The following is a 10,173-nucleotide window of genomic DNA, read 5'->3' as shown; positions in this document are numbered from 1 at the left end:
CGATAAGCCGAGTAATGGTAAGCGCACGGTTCGTAAGACAAAGAGGAAGCTAGCAGCGGTCGGTGAAGCACAGCGAAATCAAAGAATGCAACTGTTGAGTAGTTTTATGCTCGAATGTTATGGGAGGTGAAATGAAGAATTTAAAAGAAAAGAAAAACACATAAAAAACACACAAAACTAATTGAAGTAATAAAACAAACCATCAAATCAAATGAAAAGGATTAATAGAAAATGTTTTTCGTATTTTAGCAAGCTAGTAAAGTAAGCATAATTCTGAAAGAAAAAGAAATGGGTTAAGAAACGACGATCAAGGGTAAGTTTCGAAGGTAATGTGATTAATTTTTGAATTGATGAAGCCGATAAGATGTCCGTCGCTCCTACGATATAGAGCATTACTATTCCTCTGCAAAACCAGCCCAAGGTGTGCCAGTTGCCTCAGTGACTCAAAGTAATGAAAGTTGTTTATGTAAACAGTATCCGCCCAGTTTAGTCACTTCGCAGGTGTGCTTTGCCTATGAGTTCCCACTATCACACATACCTGAACGCGTGTTACGAATGAGTCAAATTTTCGAGTTGTGACAACACTGGAGAGATGAACCATCAAACTTTATGGCGTCCAAAAAACTGCCCCGGCGATGAAATCATCACGGCTGACGATCCGCGATTGATATGATTAGGATAGCGGCCTGTCTTACAATCACTGCACACAGCAATTCGTCATCCGCAATCACTTTTTATTGACCGTTCGGAGCCACCGCAACCCCACACACACGGGGGTTACTGTGCGCGAGGTTATGGCTGGCAACCTACATTCAGCTGGCGACAGCAGCATCGGCCGACCCGCCACACCCCAAAGACATTTGACCGCCATCGGTGGTTGATAAGAATCGCCAAGGCGTTTAGCTGACTCACGAGCGTCGAGGTGGCACGAGATGTCGCCCCGGGAAGGTCGACGCGTAAAGGAAGTTAAGTCCATTGAGCATTGAGTTCTTTAATTAAAATCTCAGTAAAAGTAAAAAAAAACCGGGCCAGGCAATGCACTTTTGGACTGCCATAGTAGCAGTAACCACTACCACCACCACCAGCGCATAGGACTCCGAATGTCCGGGGTCAAGTAAAATGGAAGCACATTCCACGATTTATGATCGGCTTTCGGTCCGAAATCCAGCGCCATTATCAGCGCTTCGGGCGCTTAATCGACCTCACTCGACTGAGGCACCGGCGTTAGTTCAAAGTTCAACCGGCAAGTATGAGTATGTAAATCGGTGGTGATGCAATGAACGAACCCCTCAGCAGGCGCCGTCGTCGTCGTCAAGTGAGTCGCCCAGAAGTCAGACAGATTGTCCAACCTAATGGGGAGCTATTTTAAGAGCCAAGAATCGATGAAACGATAATCAACACGTCGCTAACCGGCGCTTTCGGAGTGACTTCCGGGCTTCTAGAAAGCACCAACCGGTGCCGGTGGGCGTAGAAGTGAAGCAAAAACAAAACAATTCCGATGCACGCATACAGAGGGGGGTCTGGATACAAAAACGGTGTTTATCGGTTGCTAATTGTGCCACTCGCGTATCGAATGGATCGAGGTTAAATTCCGACCAACCACGCGAGAGAAGGTGCAAGGGGGTTGCCTATCTTTTCCAGCCAATTATCAGTTCATTCCACTCTGATGGAGGTAGGTTTGGGCGGGGGTGGAATGGAATGGGAAGCTGTCACGCACGTGCAATGTGGTTAATAATCATTTAACCATCAACCCCCGTTCGGTTGACCCGACCCCATACGGTATCTGCATGTGCTGCAACTGCGCCGATGCAATCCGGCGGACATGCTGGGAATGAGATTTTATTGTTTTCTTTTTCGACGTTTTCGACGACCCGCCCGCCACGAACTGACCGCACTAATCGGTTCCAAACGCTAATCCCCTTTTGATGACATTTATCGGTCGGTGGTCGGTGATGAGGTGGTGGTGATGAGGGACGAACTAATCGCTTCTCTGTTGCCACAAGCCTCATCGGCATCACCGACAGCAAGGGTTGAGAATATGGTTGTAGAGATTAGCTTTATCACGTTGACAGGCGGGTGGCATTATGATTTAAATGATGGATCAATCGCAGAACGCTAATAATGAAAAACGAAAGGGAATTAGTTACCCCTCATCTTTAAATCGGCCGATACCGGGTTCATGTGCTTGGTGCACGTGACAATCAGCTGTGTGATAACGATGTGGTTGTGCAATGATTCGTTTTAGGAATTCAATTTATTTATTTTTTGGTTTTAGCCAATTTTTTTATTTGTCTGCTTAGGGAGAGTTCTTTTGAGACCGTCAGGCGATCAATAATAGTAAAATTGTCAAAAGTATAGCTATTAAATAAAGGAAACCGCTACCTCAGGAGAACATCTCCAAAAACTAATCGTCTAAGAAAGAATGTTTTTTTTTCAGATCATCGATGACAAAGCTACGATGAATACCGTATAAAGAACATTTTTGCAGACCTACCTCCAGGGAACTGATGCTCCTTTTATTTCGTTTTATTTTATTCAAATAACCAAGGAAAATTCTGGACAAGCTGTACTGCAGTATGATAATCGCCAGATTTACAGAAAAAATACTTTTTTACACGAATTATCCTAATTCTCCTGTTAAGAGCAGATATATTGCATGCTCTCCTTCGTTTGGCATGTAAAGCGCGTCCCCTTCGGATATTGTCAAATTGCACTAATATATTCGAAAATACACCTGAGGATAAGATATTTCCGCGTAGAACTGAGGATTGATTGTTGAATAATCTTGTGGAATGGGTTACAATTTTTAGTACCACTTAGTGAATGCAATTTCCTTCAGTTATCGGTTTCAACCAACAACCATTTCCATTTCTGTTGCTGTCTCTAGATCTCTTACCGCTAATTTATATAATTTGTGTTCTATTTCCGTGGCTACAACAATCCCACGTAGCTACTTGTTAAAAGGTACTTCACATAACCGATTGGCAAACGTTATCTCGCGATGAATGCAAGCTTCATGCTGGTTCATGCTGCTGGTGCAGCAACTATAACCATTTTTTCCCACGCAAAAGTTTCCAACAAGACCTAGTTTACTTCCGACAACAGCAAGTAGCATCTGCATTAAATTCGAATTTGTCACTGGAGCTGTGCGGATTGTTGAATCCTGTGCCACGGCCAGCATTAGTGGCACTGTTAGTGGAACCACACGATGCCTAGCGCCACGATTCTAAAATGAAAACGCTCCAATGCAAATGAGCATAAACCAAGCGGCTAAGCTGCTTCACTTCTTGAACGAACGAACATGTCGGGATGCAAAACCCAACGAATTGTGCGCAACTCTTTGTGATTGTTGGTGGTGGTCTCCAGCCTCAACCCCTTTCGCCTTTTCCCGTCCCTTAAGGCCGTTCCTGGTTTTCTGTTAACTCGGAGCTACGAAGCTCTTATCGCGCAATACAACAGCGATGCAAAATGCCCCGTCGGTTGAAGGCGCGCATTGGTCAGAACCATTTGGTTGGTTGCAGTTGTCAGCCTTCATGACCATTGTACATGGTCCTTACACCGTTTTATCTCGGGATTTTTCTTTTTCATTTTTGGTTTGCTTTTCCACCGGCTTTCCCCCCGCTTTTCACGCTTTATTTCGGCCACTTCCGTTTCTCGTTTCTCTATGCTTGGGATGCAAACCGGTTCAGGTCCGTTCGGAATGCTCTGTGGCTGAAACATGGAAATGCCCAGCGGCACTCCTCGGCCTGGCAGAAGAAAACATCGCGGATTCCCCGCCGCCATTACCGACCATTTCCATCCTGTCTTCAACGTAACCGAGAAAAAAAAAGCTCAACCACAATGTAGAAGACAAGGGAAAGCCATTAAAAACCGTGCCACCGGTGCTCCTGGTGGTGTGCTTTGTATTTCCGGGTGTACGCTGGCGGCACGAACCGTGAATCAATTATTACGACGACCGCCAACCATTTTCGGCCCGTTGGCCGGAAAATGGTTGAAAAATGGAAAAAAATTCCACCTAAAAACCATCATCACCGTTCACAAAACTGACAGTAAAGCGAGACTGGGACGACTAATGTGAAAATGAATGCCCGGCACCACAACAGTGCAAAAAAAAAAACAGGCAAACAAAATGGCACGGAACGCATCGGAATGTGGCCAGGAACGAACGCACGATAAGCTTATCAAAAACAAATCACCTCCGAAAACAAAACCCGAAACCGAAGGATGTCCCCCCGGTTGATCATTTCTGTCTCTGTCTCGGCCTTGGGCATTAGGCTAATGGGTGCCGGTAGATGGTTGGGGGACGTGGGCCTTAAGTTATGCTAACGCGCTCCCTTGCGCCCTCGCACACCGTCACCACCACTCACCACCACGATACTGCGGGGTATTTGTTTTATTATTCCCTTTTGCCTTTTACGTCCCTCATACAACTCCTCAACATTACGTGGTCGATGGCGGTTTGGAAGTGACATTCTCGCCGTAGCACTTGGTCCTCCCTTCGCTTCCTCGGAAGGGAATCTCTTCTTTCGTTGTCTCGCTTGAGGACATCCAACAGTCATCAGCAAGTTGAAGCTTCAAGGAAATTCATTCCACTGCCGCTACCATGTTTGATGCTGCCTCGGGGCGTTTACTCTCTTCCTTCCTTCCTCTCTCTCTCTCTCTCTCTCTCTCTCTCTCTCTCTCTCTCTCTACCTCTCTCTCTGTGCCATGCCGAGACCACACACACTCACACCGAAGAAGCACCGATCAGCTGCTCAGATCGGAACAATGGTAACGCAATTCCACGGAAAATGTCAATGCCCATGGCCGCATAGACCGCCGTCTGTCGCTATGTTCGTCCTGGGAAAAGCGGCTTACGTTCTCGAAGGTCTCAACGGTGTAACTTCAAAGCGAACAGAACGAAGGCCTCTGTTCTGTTTACACATTCCAGCGACCACCAGACAGACACCACGCGAATGTCACGTCACGAAGATGTTTCCTATCGATCTTAACGAAATGTTACCCGGGGAACTGGAGAAGGGAGAAGCAACGGAGAGTGTGTCATAATTCCGATTTTCCGGCAAGGCGCGAAGGGCAGGCATTGTGCGTTTTGATAGAATTTCACGTGACGCCCACGAATGCCAATGATGTCGTCATCAAAACCCGATCAACATCATCCGGCAGAGAACGATCGATCTATGCTACCATCAAAACACACACACACATGCGCACGTACGCATTAGTAACACGCAGGGTGCGATGCGTCGAAATCAATCAACGCCAGTGTCGATAACATTTTCCGTACGATTTTTTCCCGCCGGGAGTTGCTTTCGTGAAAGGGCGGACCAAACCCTCACCCTTACACAGGACACGGGCCACCTGGTGAGGTCAGTAGCACCGATAAGGTTGGACGGTCGGCCGGACGGTTGGTACGATTAATCAGGAAGCGGGTTGCTAGAGTTGCTAGGCAATCGGCCACTACCCCAGAAGCATGATTGGATTATGTCTCGTGGAAGGAAAAGTGCAGCGACACCCGACGGGGAGTCCTTTTGCTAGCTTGGCCTGTCCTGTTGGCCTGACGCCCCGGGCGTACGGTGGAATGTCCTTGCGCAAGGTTGAGTTTATTGATCGGCTCCGTGCCAAACAGAGAGAGAGAGAGAGACAAACGTCCCAAGCGTCGAAACGTCTCGAGGGAACTCCTGCCAAGCGGTTCCTTGGTTCGAGCTGTGCTTGACCCGGCACAAATGCAACAAGCCGATATCGAACAGTAGCAGCAGTGACAGTGGCGACCGCCGTCGCAGTCACACTGCAGGACATTCCCGGTGGGACAGACTGTATCGTCCGATTTGCTTGCAGGCAATGCAGGCATCGGAACCGATAAGACAGCCCGGAATTGATGTGGTCCTTCCTATTCAAGTTTCCTTTTAAACCCCTTGCACAGATTATAAGAACCTAGAAGCCCAATATACGGTGGTAATTTAAATTTTCCAACGTCCATACTAGAAGATTTTATACGAAACCATAGATTACTAGATAACTGGTCTGTTCTGAGACGAAATTTGTAAAAATCTCCTAAAAGGGAGCAATTAATGGAGATAGTGTTGAATTAAAGCAGCTGCTCTGTCGATTTTATCTTGTAAAGTGTTAAAGGACATAGCAAATATTTGATGATTTTTTTTCATTTTCATCGGTTTTATTTTCATTTTAACTAAGAAAACACGATAAGATTCAAAACCGACTGCAGAACCGCAAGAAATAGTGACAGCTCTATCTCTAGAAATGTTTCTAGGGCCACGGTACATTTTCCGGAAAATATAATATAGCCTGGACAAGTAAATTACAAGAAATTGTTCTCAACATTCACCCAAAGAGTAATACTTTCGAAAGGAATTGAATACTTTAAAAAAAGAACTTGCTCATACAACTCCCGGCTACGAAGCAGCTGGCCTATTGCTCAAGCCCTACGGCAAACAAGCCAACCGGGACCCATCAAGGCATTTCTTACACCTGCCAGCACTTACACATTTTCCCGCATTTTTCCCTCTCACCCCATCTCTCTGTTCAACCACAATCAAGTACCATCTGACGCCAGCAACAGTAGCTGTTAACCTCTTCGGCACTGCAGCTAACCGAGCGATCAAAAGAAAGGACGACAGAAAAGACCATTTGCATTCCATTTTGCTAACCTTGAACTCTTTTGCACCCACTTTTCGCTCTCTTTCGCTCTCTCTCTCTCACCCTTTCTTTCTGTTTCTGCCTCGTCCTATCCGGTCCACCTCTTGCGTCGATGCGTCCATGGAAGCATATGCTGCAGGCCCCGGCGGCGGCCAGTGTGGTGAAGTCAATCATGTTGCATCCGTCGTCCATCACACAATCATTACCACCGTTCGCGTTGTTTATGATTGAGGCCGTACGATACACTTTTAGACTTTGATGCCCGTCTGCCTGCCTATCTGGCACTCCTGCTTTTCCCTTTTTCCTCCAGGCGCGTGTCATCGGTAATTTGCATCCTGGCCACACGCCTGCACACCACCGGCAAGCCGGTACGGCCGGATGTGTTTGGTGTTTGAAGTGCACTGGACCGCAAACTGTGCGGGGAGTCGACTGGCGACCGGCTGATGACCTTGCGGTCAGTGGTTGAAGGTTGAAAAAGGGATGGCGCTGAGATGTATGGTGCCCTGGTGCAGTCATTATTGCTGGATGGATCATAGTAACGGACATACCGACCGAGGCACGTCAGAGAATAGACACACTACGTGTTTGGGTTTGCTTTATTTGTATTAAACATAGACGCCTGGTCCGAGGATTTCCCACAGTAGAAAAAAGGGAGAAAATTCCGAGTTAATGTTGCAAAATGCGAATCATATCTTATCTTTTCTCGCTATAACCTCGGCATGGCATGCTGCCATGTGTTGAAGCGAAAATTGAAATCTAAAGCTCCCGCATCCAGTCAATGTTGGTCGCCAGCCTACTGAGGGCCATCCTTAAGAAGCAAGGTCAGTATGAGGCGCACAAAAATGGTTTACACTCAACACAAACACACATACACACACACACGACAAGCTGCCGGAACGGTTTGATGGGACTTCCGTCAGAAAAAGGGTCCGGGGTGCGCAAGGCGCAATGCAAATAGATTTCTCTTTAATTTCCTCCCGCTGGCAGAACGCCGGTGCTGTGCGAAACGGAACACGAGTTTCACGAGACGAGACGAGACGCTAAGCATGGATCTTCGTTGATGGAATTTTCTGCCGCTACGAAAATGGGCTTCTCGTTCGCACGTCTATCCGCTGCTCACATGTGGCCATCGTCAGCATCGTGGCTGTTGATGATGAAGATGATGATGCGCGAGTGAATTTCGGTTCGTTCGTTGCTGCTGCTGCTGCTGCTGCTGCTACTGCTGCTGCTGCTGCTGCTGCTGCTGCTGCTGCTGCCGCTGCTGCTGCTGCTGCTGCTGCTGCTGCTGCTGCTGCTGCTGCTGATCAAAAATTATGTTTTCCATTTAAAATTTCACCATTTTCTCCCTTCTTTCCTCTCCCAACCAAGAGTGGTGTTACTGGTTGCCGGAAATGGTGCGCTGTGAGAGTGTTGTTAGCTTCCACAGACTGTTACTTCCGGTTTGAACCATTTTAAAGCTCTTGTAGCCTTTGAAGCCCAATAATGAACCGCTCGGTAGTATTAAATGCAGCAAATGGCGCACAGCCGTGGTGCGGCAATCAATCAATCATACCCAACACCCCGTTACCAGAAACCAGGAGAAACCCCGTTCTATCGAGCTAGCGAGATTCCTGTTCCACCTTGCGTTCCGTTTTGTAAAGGAATTCAATTACCTATCGTTCGTTTCCTTTCATTTTCCTTCAATCGCTCGCTGGTCCATGGTCCATATCGCAACTGCAACTGTTCCTATTCCCATACTGAGCTGCAATCATCCCTTCTCCTCGCTCCTTTTCTCTTTCTCTTCTGCTCTTTCTAGTTGGCAGGCAGTCAGTGCCTCGACCTCGGCCTTGTCAGCTCGAAGAGAAAGAGGACACATAATAAGTGCAGGCGAAACGCTATCGAGCGCTGTTGAACGCTATCAATCGACGGCGAACGGTCAAGCGATCTGTGTGCAGATGGATTTACTCCTTGAAGTCCCCGGCAGACGACTGACGATGACTGGTCAGTCCAGTCCAGCGGGCATGCCGGCTCGTGCACTTGACACACCACCAAGGGCGTCCGAGCGGTTGCCGGGCACACTTGTTTGCCGCTGATCTACAGTCAACATCATTGGTTTTAATCATACCCCTCATGGTCGCCCACCTCCCCCTTTTCTAGATTGTGGTCTTCGGGGAGGCTTCAATTTCTTTCTAAAGGAGTGACTCCGATGAAATCAATCAATGGTACCGGCCAAACAGGCAAGTTTTTCAGCCGAGTCAATCGAGGGGATCCCCAACGGTATTTGGTTTCTTTTCAATTTTTCACCTCCCCCAACTACTTATTTCGGCTCGATGAAGTCCGAGCCTCCGAACACACACACACGCACCCATACCCAGAGTAACGAATTGCTAGTAAGGGTTGTCTTCGTCTTGAGTTTTTGGGGAAGGCTTCATTTCCCTCACAATGTATTATTCATCCGCATTCGGATGGAAATAGCACTCACTGCAGCAGCAGCAGTAGCAGTAGCAGTAGCAGCAGAAATCGATTCGATTTTACCAGTTACCCGGCGCCTCCATTTCCGAGAACGGCACCACCACCACCACCCGTTGGAGTTCCGTTGTACGGGTGCTTATCACTAAATTGCATCACAATAGAACCTCCATTTATCATTTGCAGGTTGGCTCTGAGGTTCACTTTAAGCAACTATTGCACGATCGGTGGTGGTGGTGCAAGCGAGCGGCAAGCTCGTGAACCCGCTTGGCTGCATACCAAAAGCCATCGGAAGATGGTGGCCTGATGGTGACTGTGCAGAGGGTTGTGGACCAGGGTTGTGAAGCAGCAATTCAAGTTTACAATTGATACCCACTCCGATAGCAACCGGGCAACCGAGTTTCCACCGGCACTTGATAGCTTGTAAATCGTTAAAGAAGCCGTCGCCTCGCCTTACAGCACACAGCGACCGTGGTACGTGGCGTAAACGTGGCAGCAAATGGAAGGTCCTCCTTTAGAAGGGCAGCGAACCACCCCGCCACACCCCGCCACCCCGTTAACACCCGGTCGGTCCGGTCCGGTCCGTGTTTATGGAAAATGTAATTTTACGCAGGCAAGGATCGTTAAAAGGATATTGTGTATCGTGGCCTGCGCCATCACCAGCGCCTTAAAGACAGCGCTACAGGACAAAGAGAAGGCGAAGGAGATACATTACCTTTAGTATGCCGTTGCGTTGGTGACACTGGCCATGACTCGCCCCTGGCCGAGGTCATAAACATCAGGGCGGACAAGCGGCGGCCATAACGTGCCGCCTTCAATCTGCCGCTCCCGGGGCTCCGGGGATGCACTTTTCATCAGATTCCCGCGTCGCGTCTCGCCGCACGACACGCTCTGCCCACACAGCACCGCGCCCGCCACTCCACGAAGACACTTAAAAAGGATTTTAATCAATACGATTATATGCATTGTCTGCCGCTCTGCTCTGGCTTTCGTTTCGTTCGCGCAACTTCCCATTTAATCTGTTTATTGAACATTGTATAGTTATGCCTTCGACGGCCATTGCGTCTTTCG

The sequence above is a fragment of the Anopheles darlingi genome, chromosome 2 (genome assembly GCF_943734745.1).
Source record: "Anopheles darlingi chromosome 2, idAnoDarlMG_H_01, whole genome shotgun sequence".
Classification (NCBI taxonomy): Eukaryota; Metazoa; Arthropoda; class Insecta; order Diptera; family Culicidae; genus Anopheles; species Anopheles darlingi.
Note: the sequence above shows the minus strand (reverse complement) of the source record.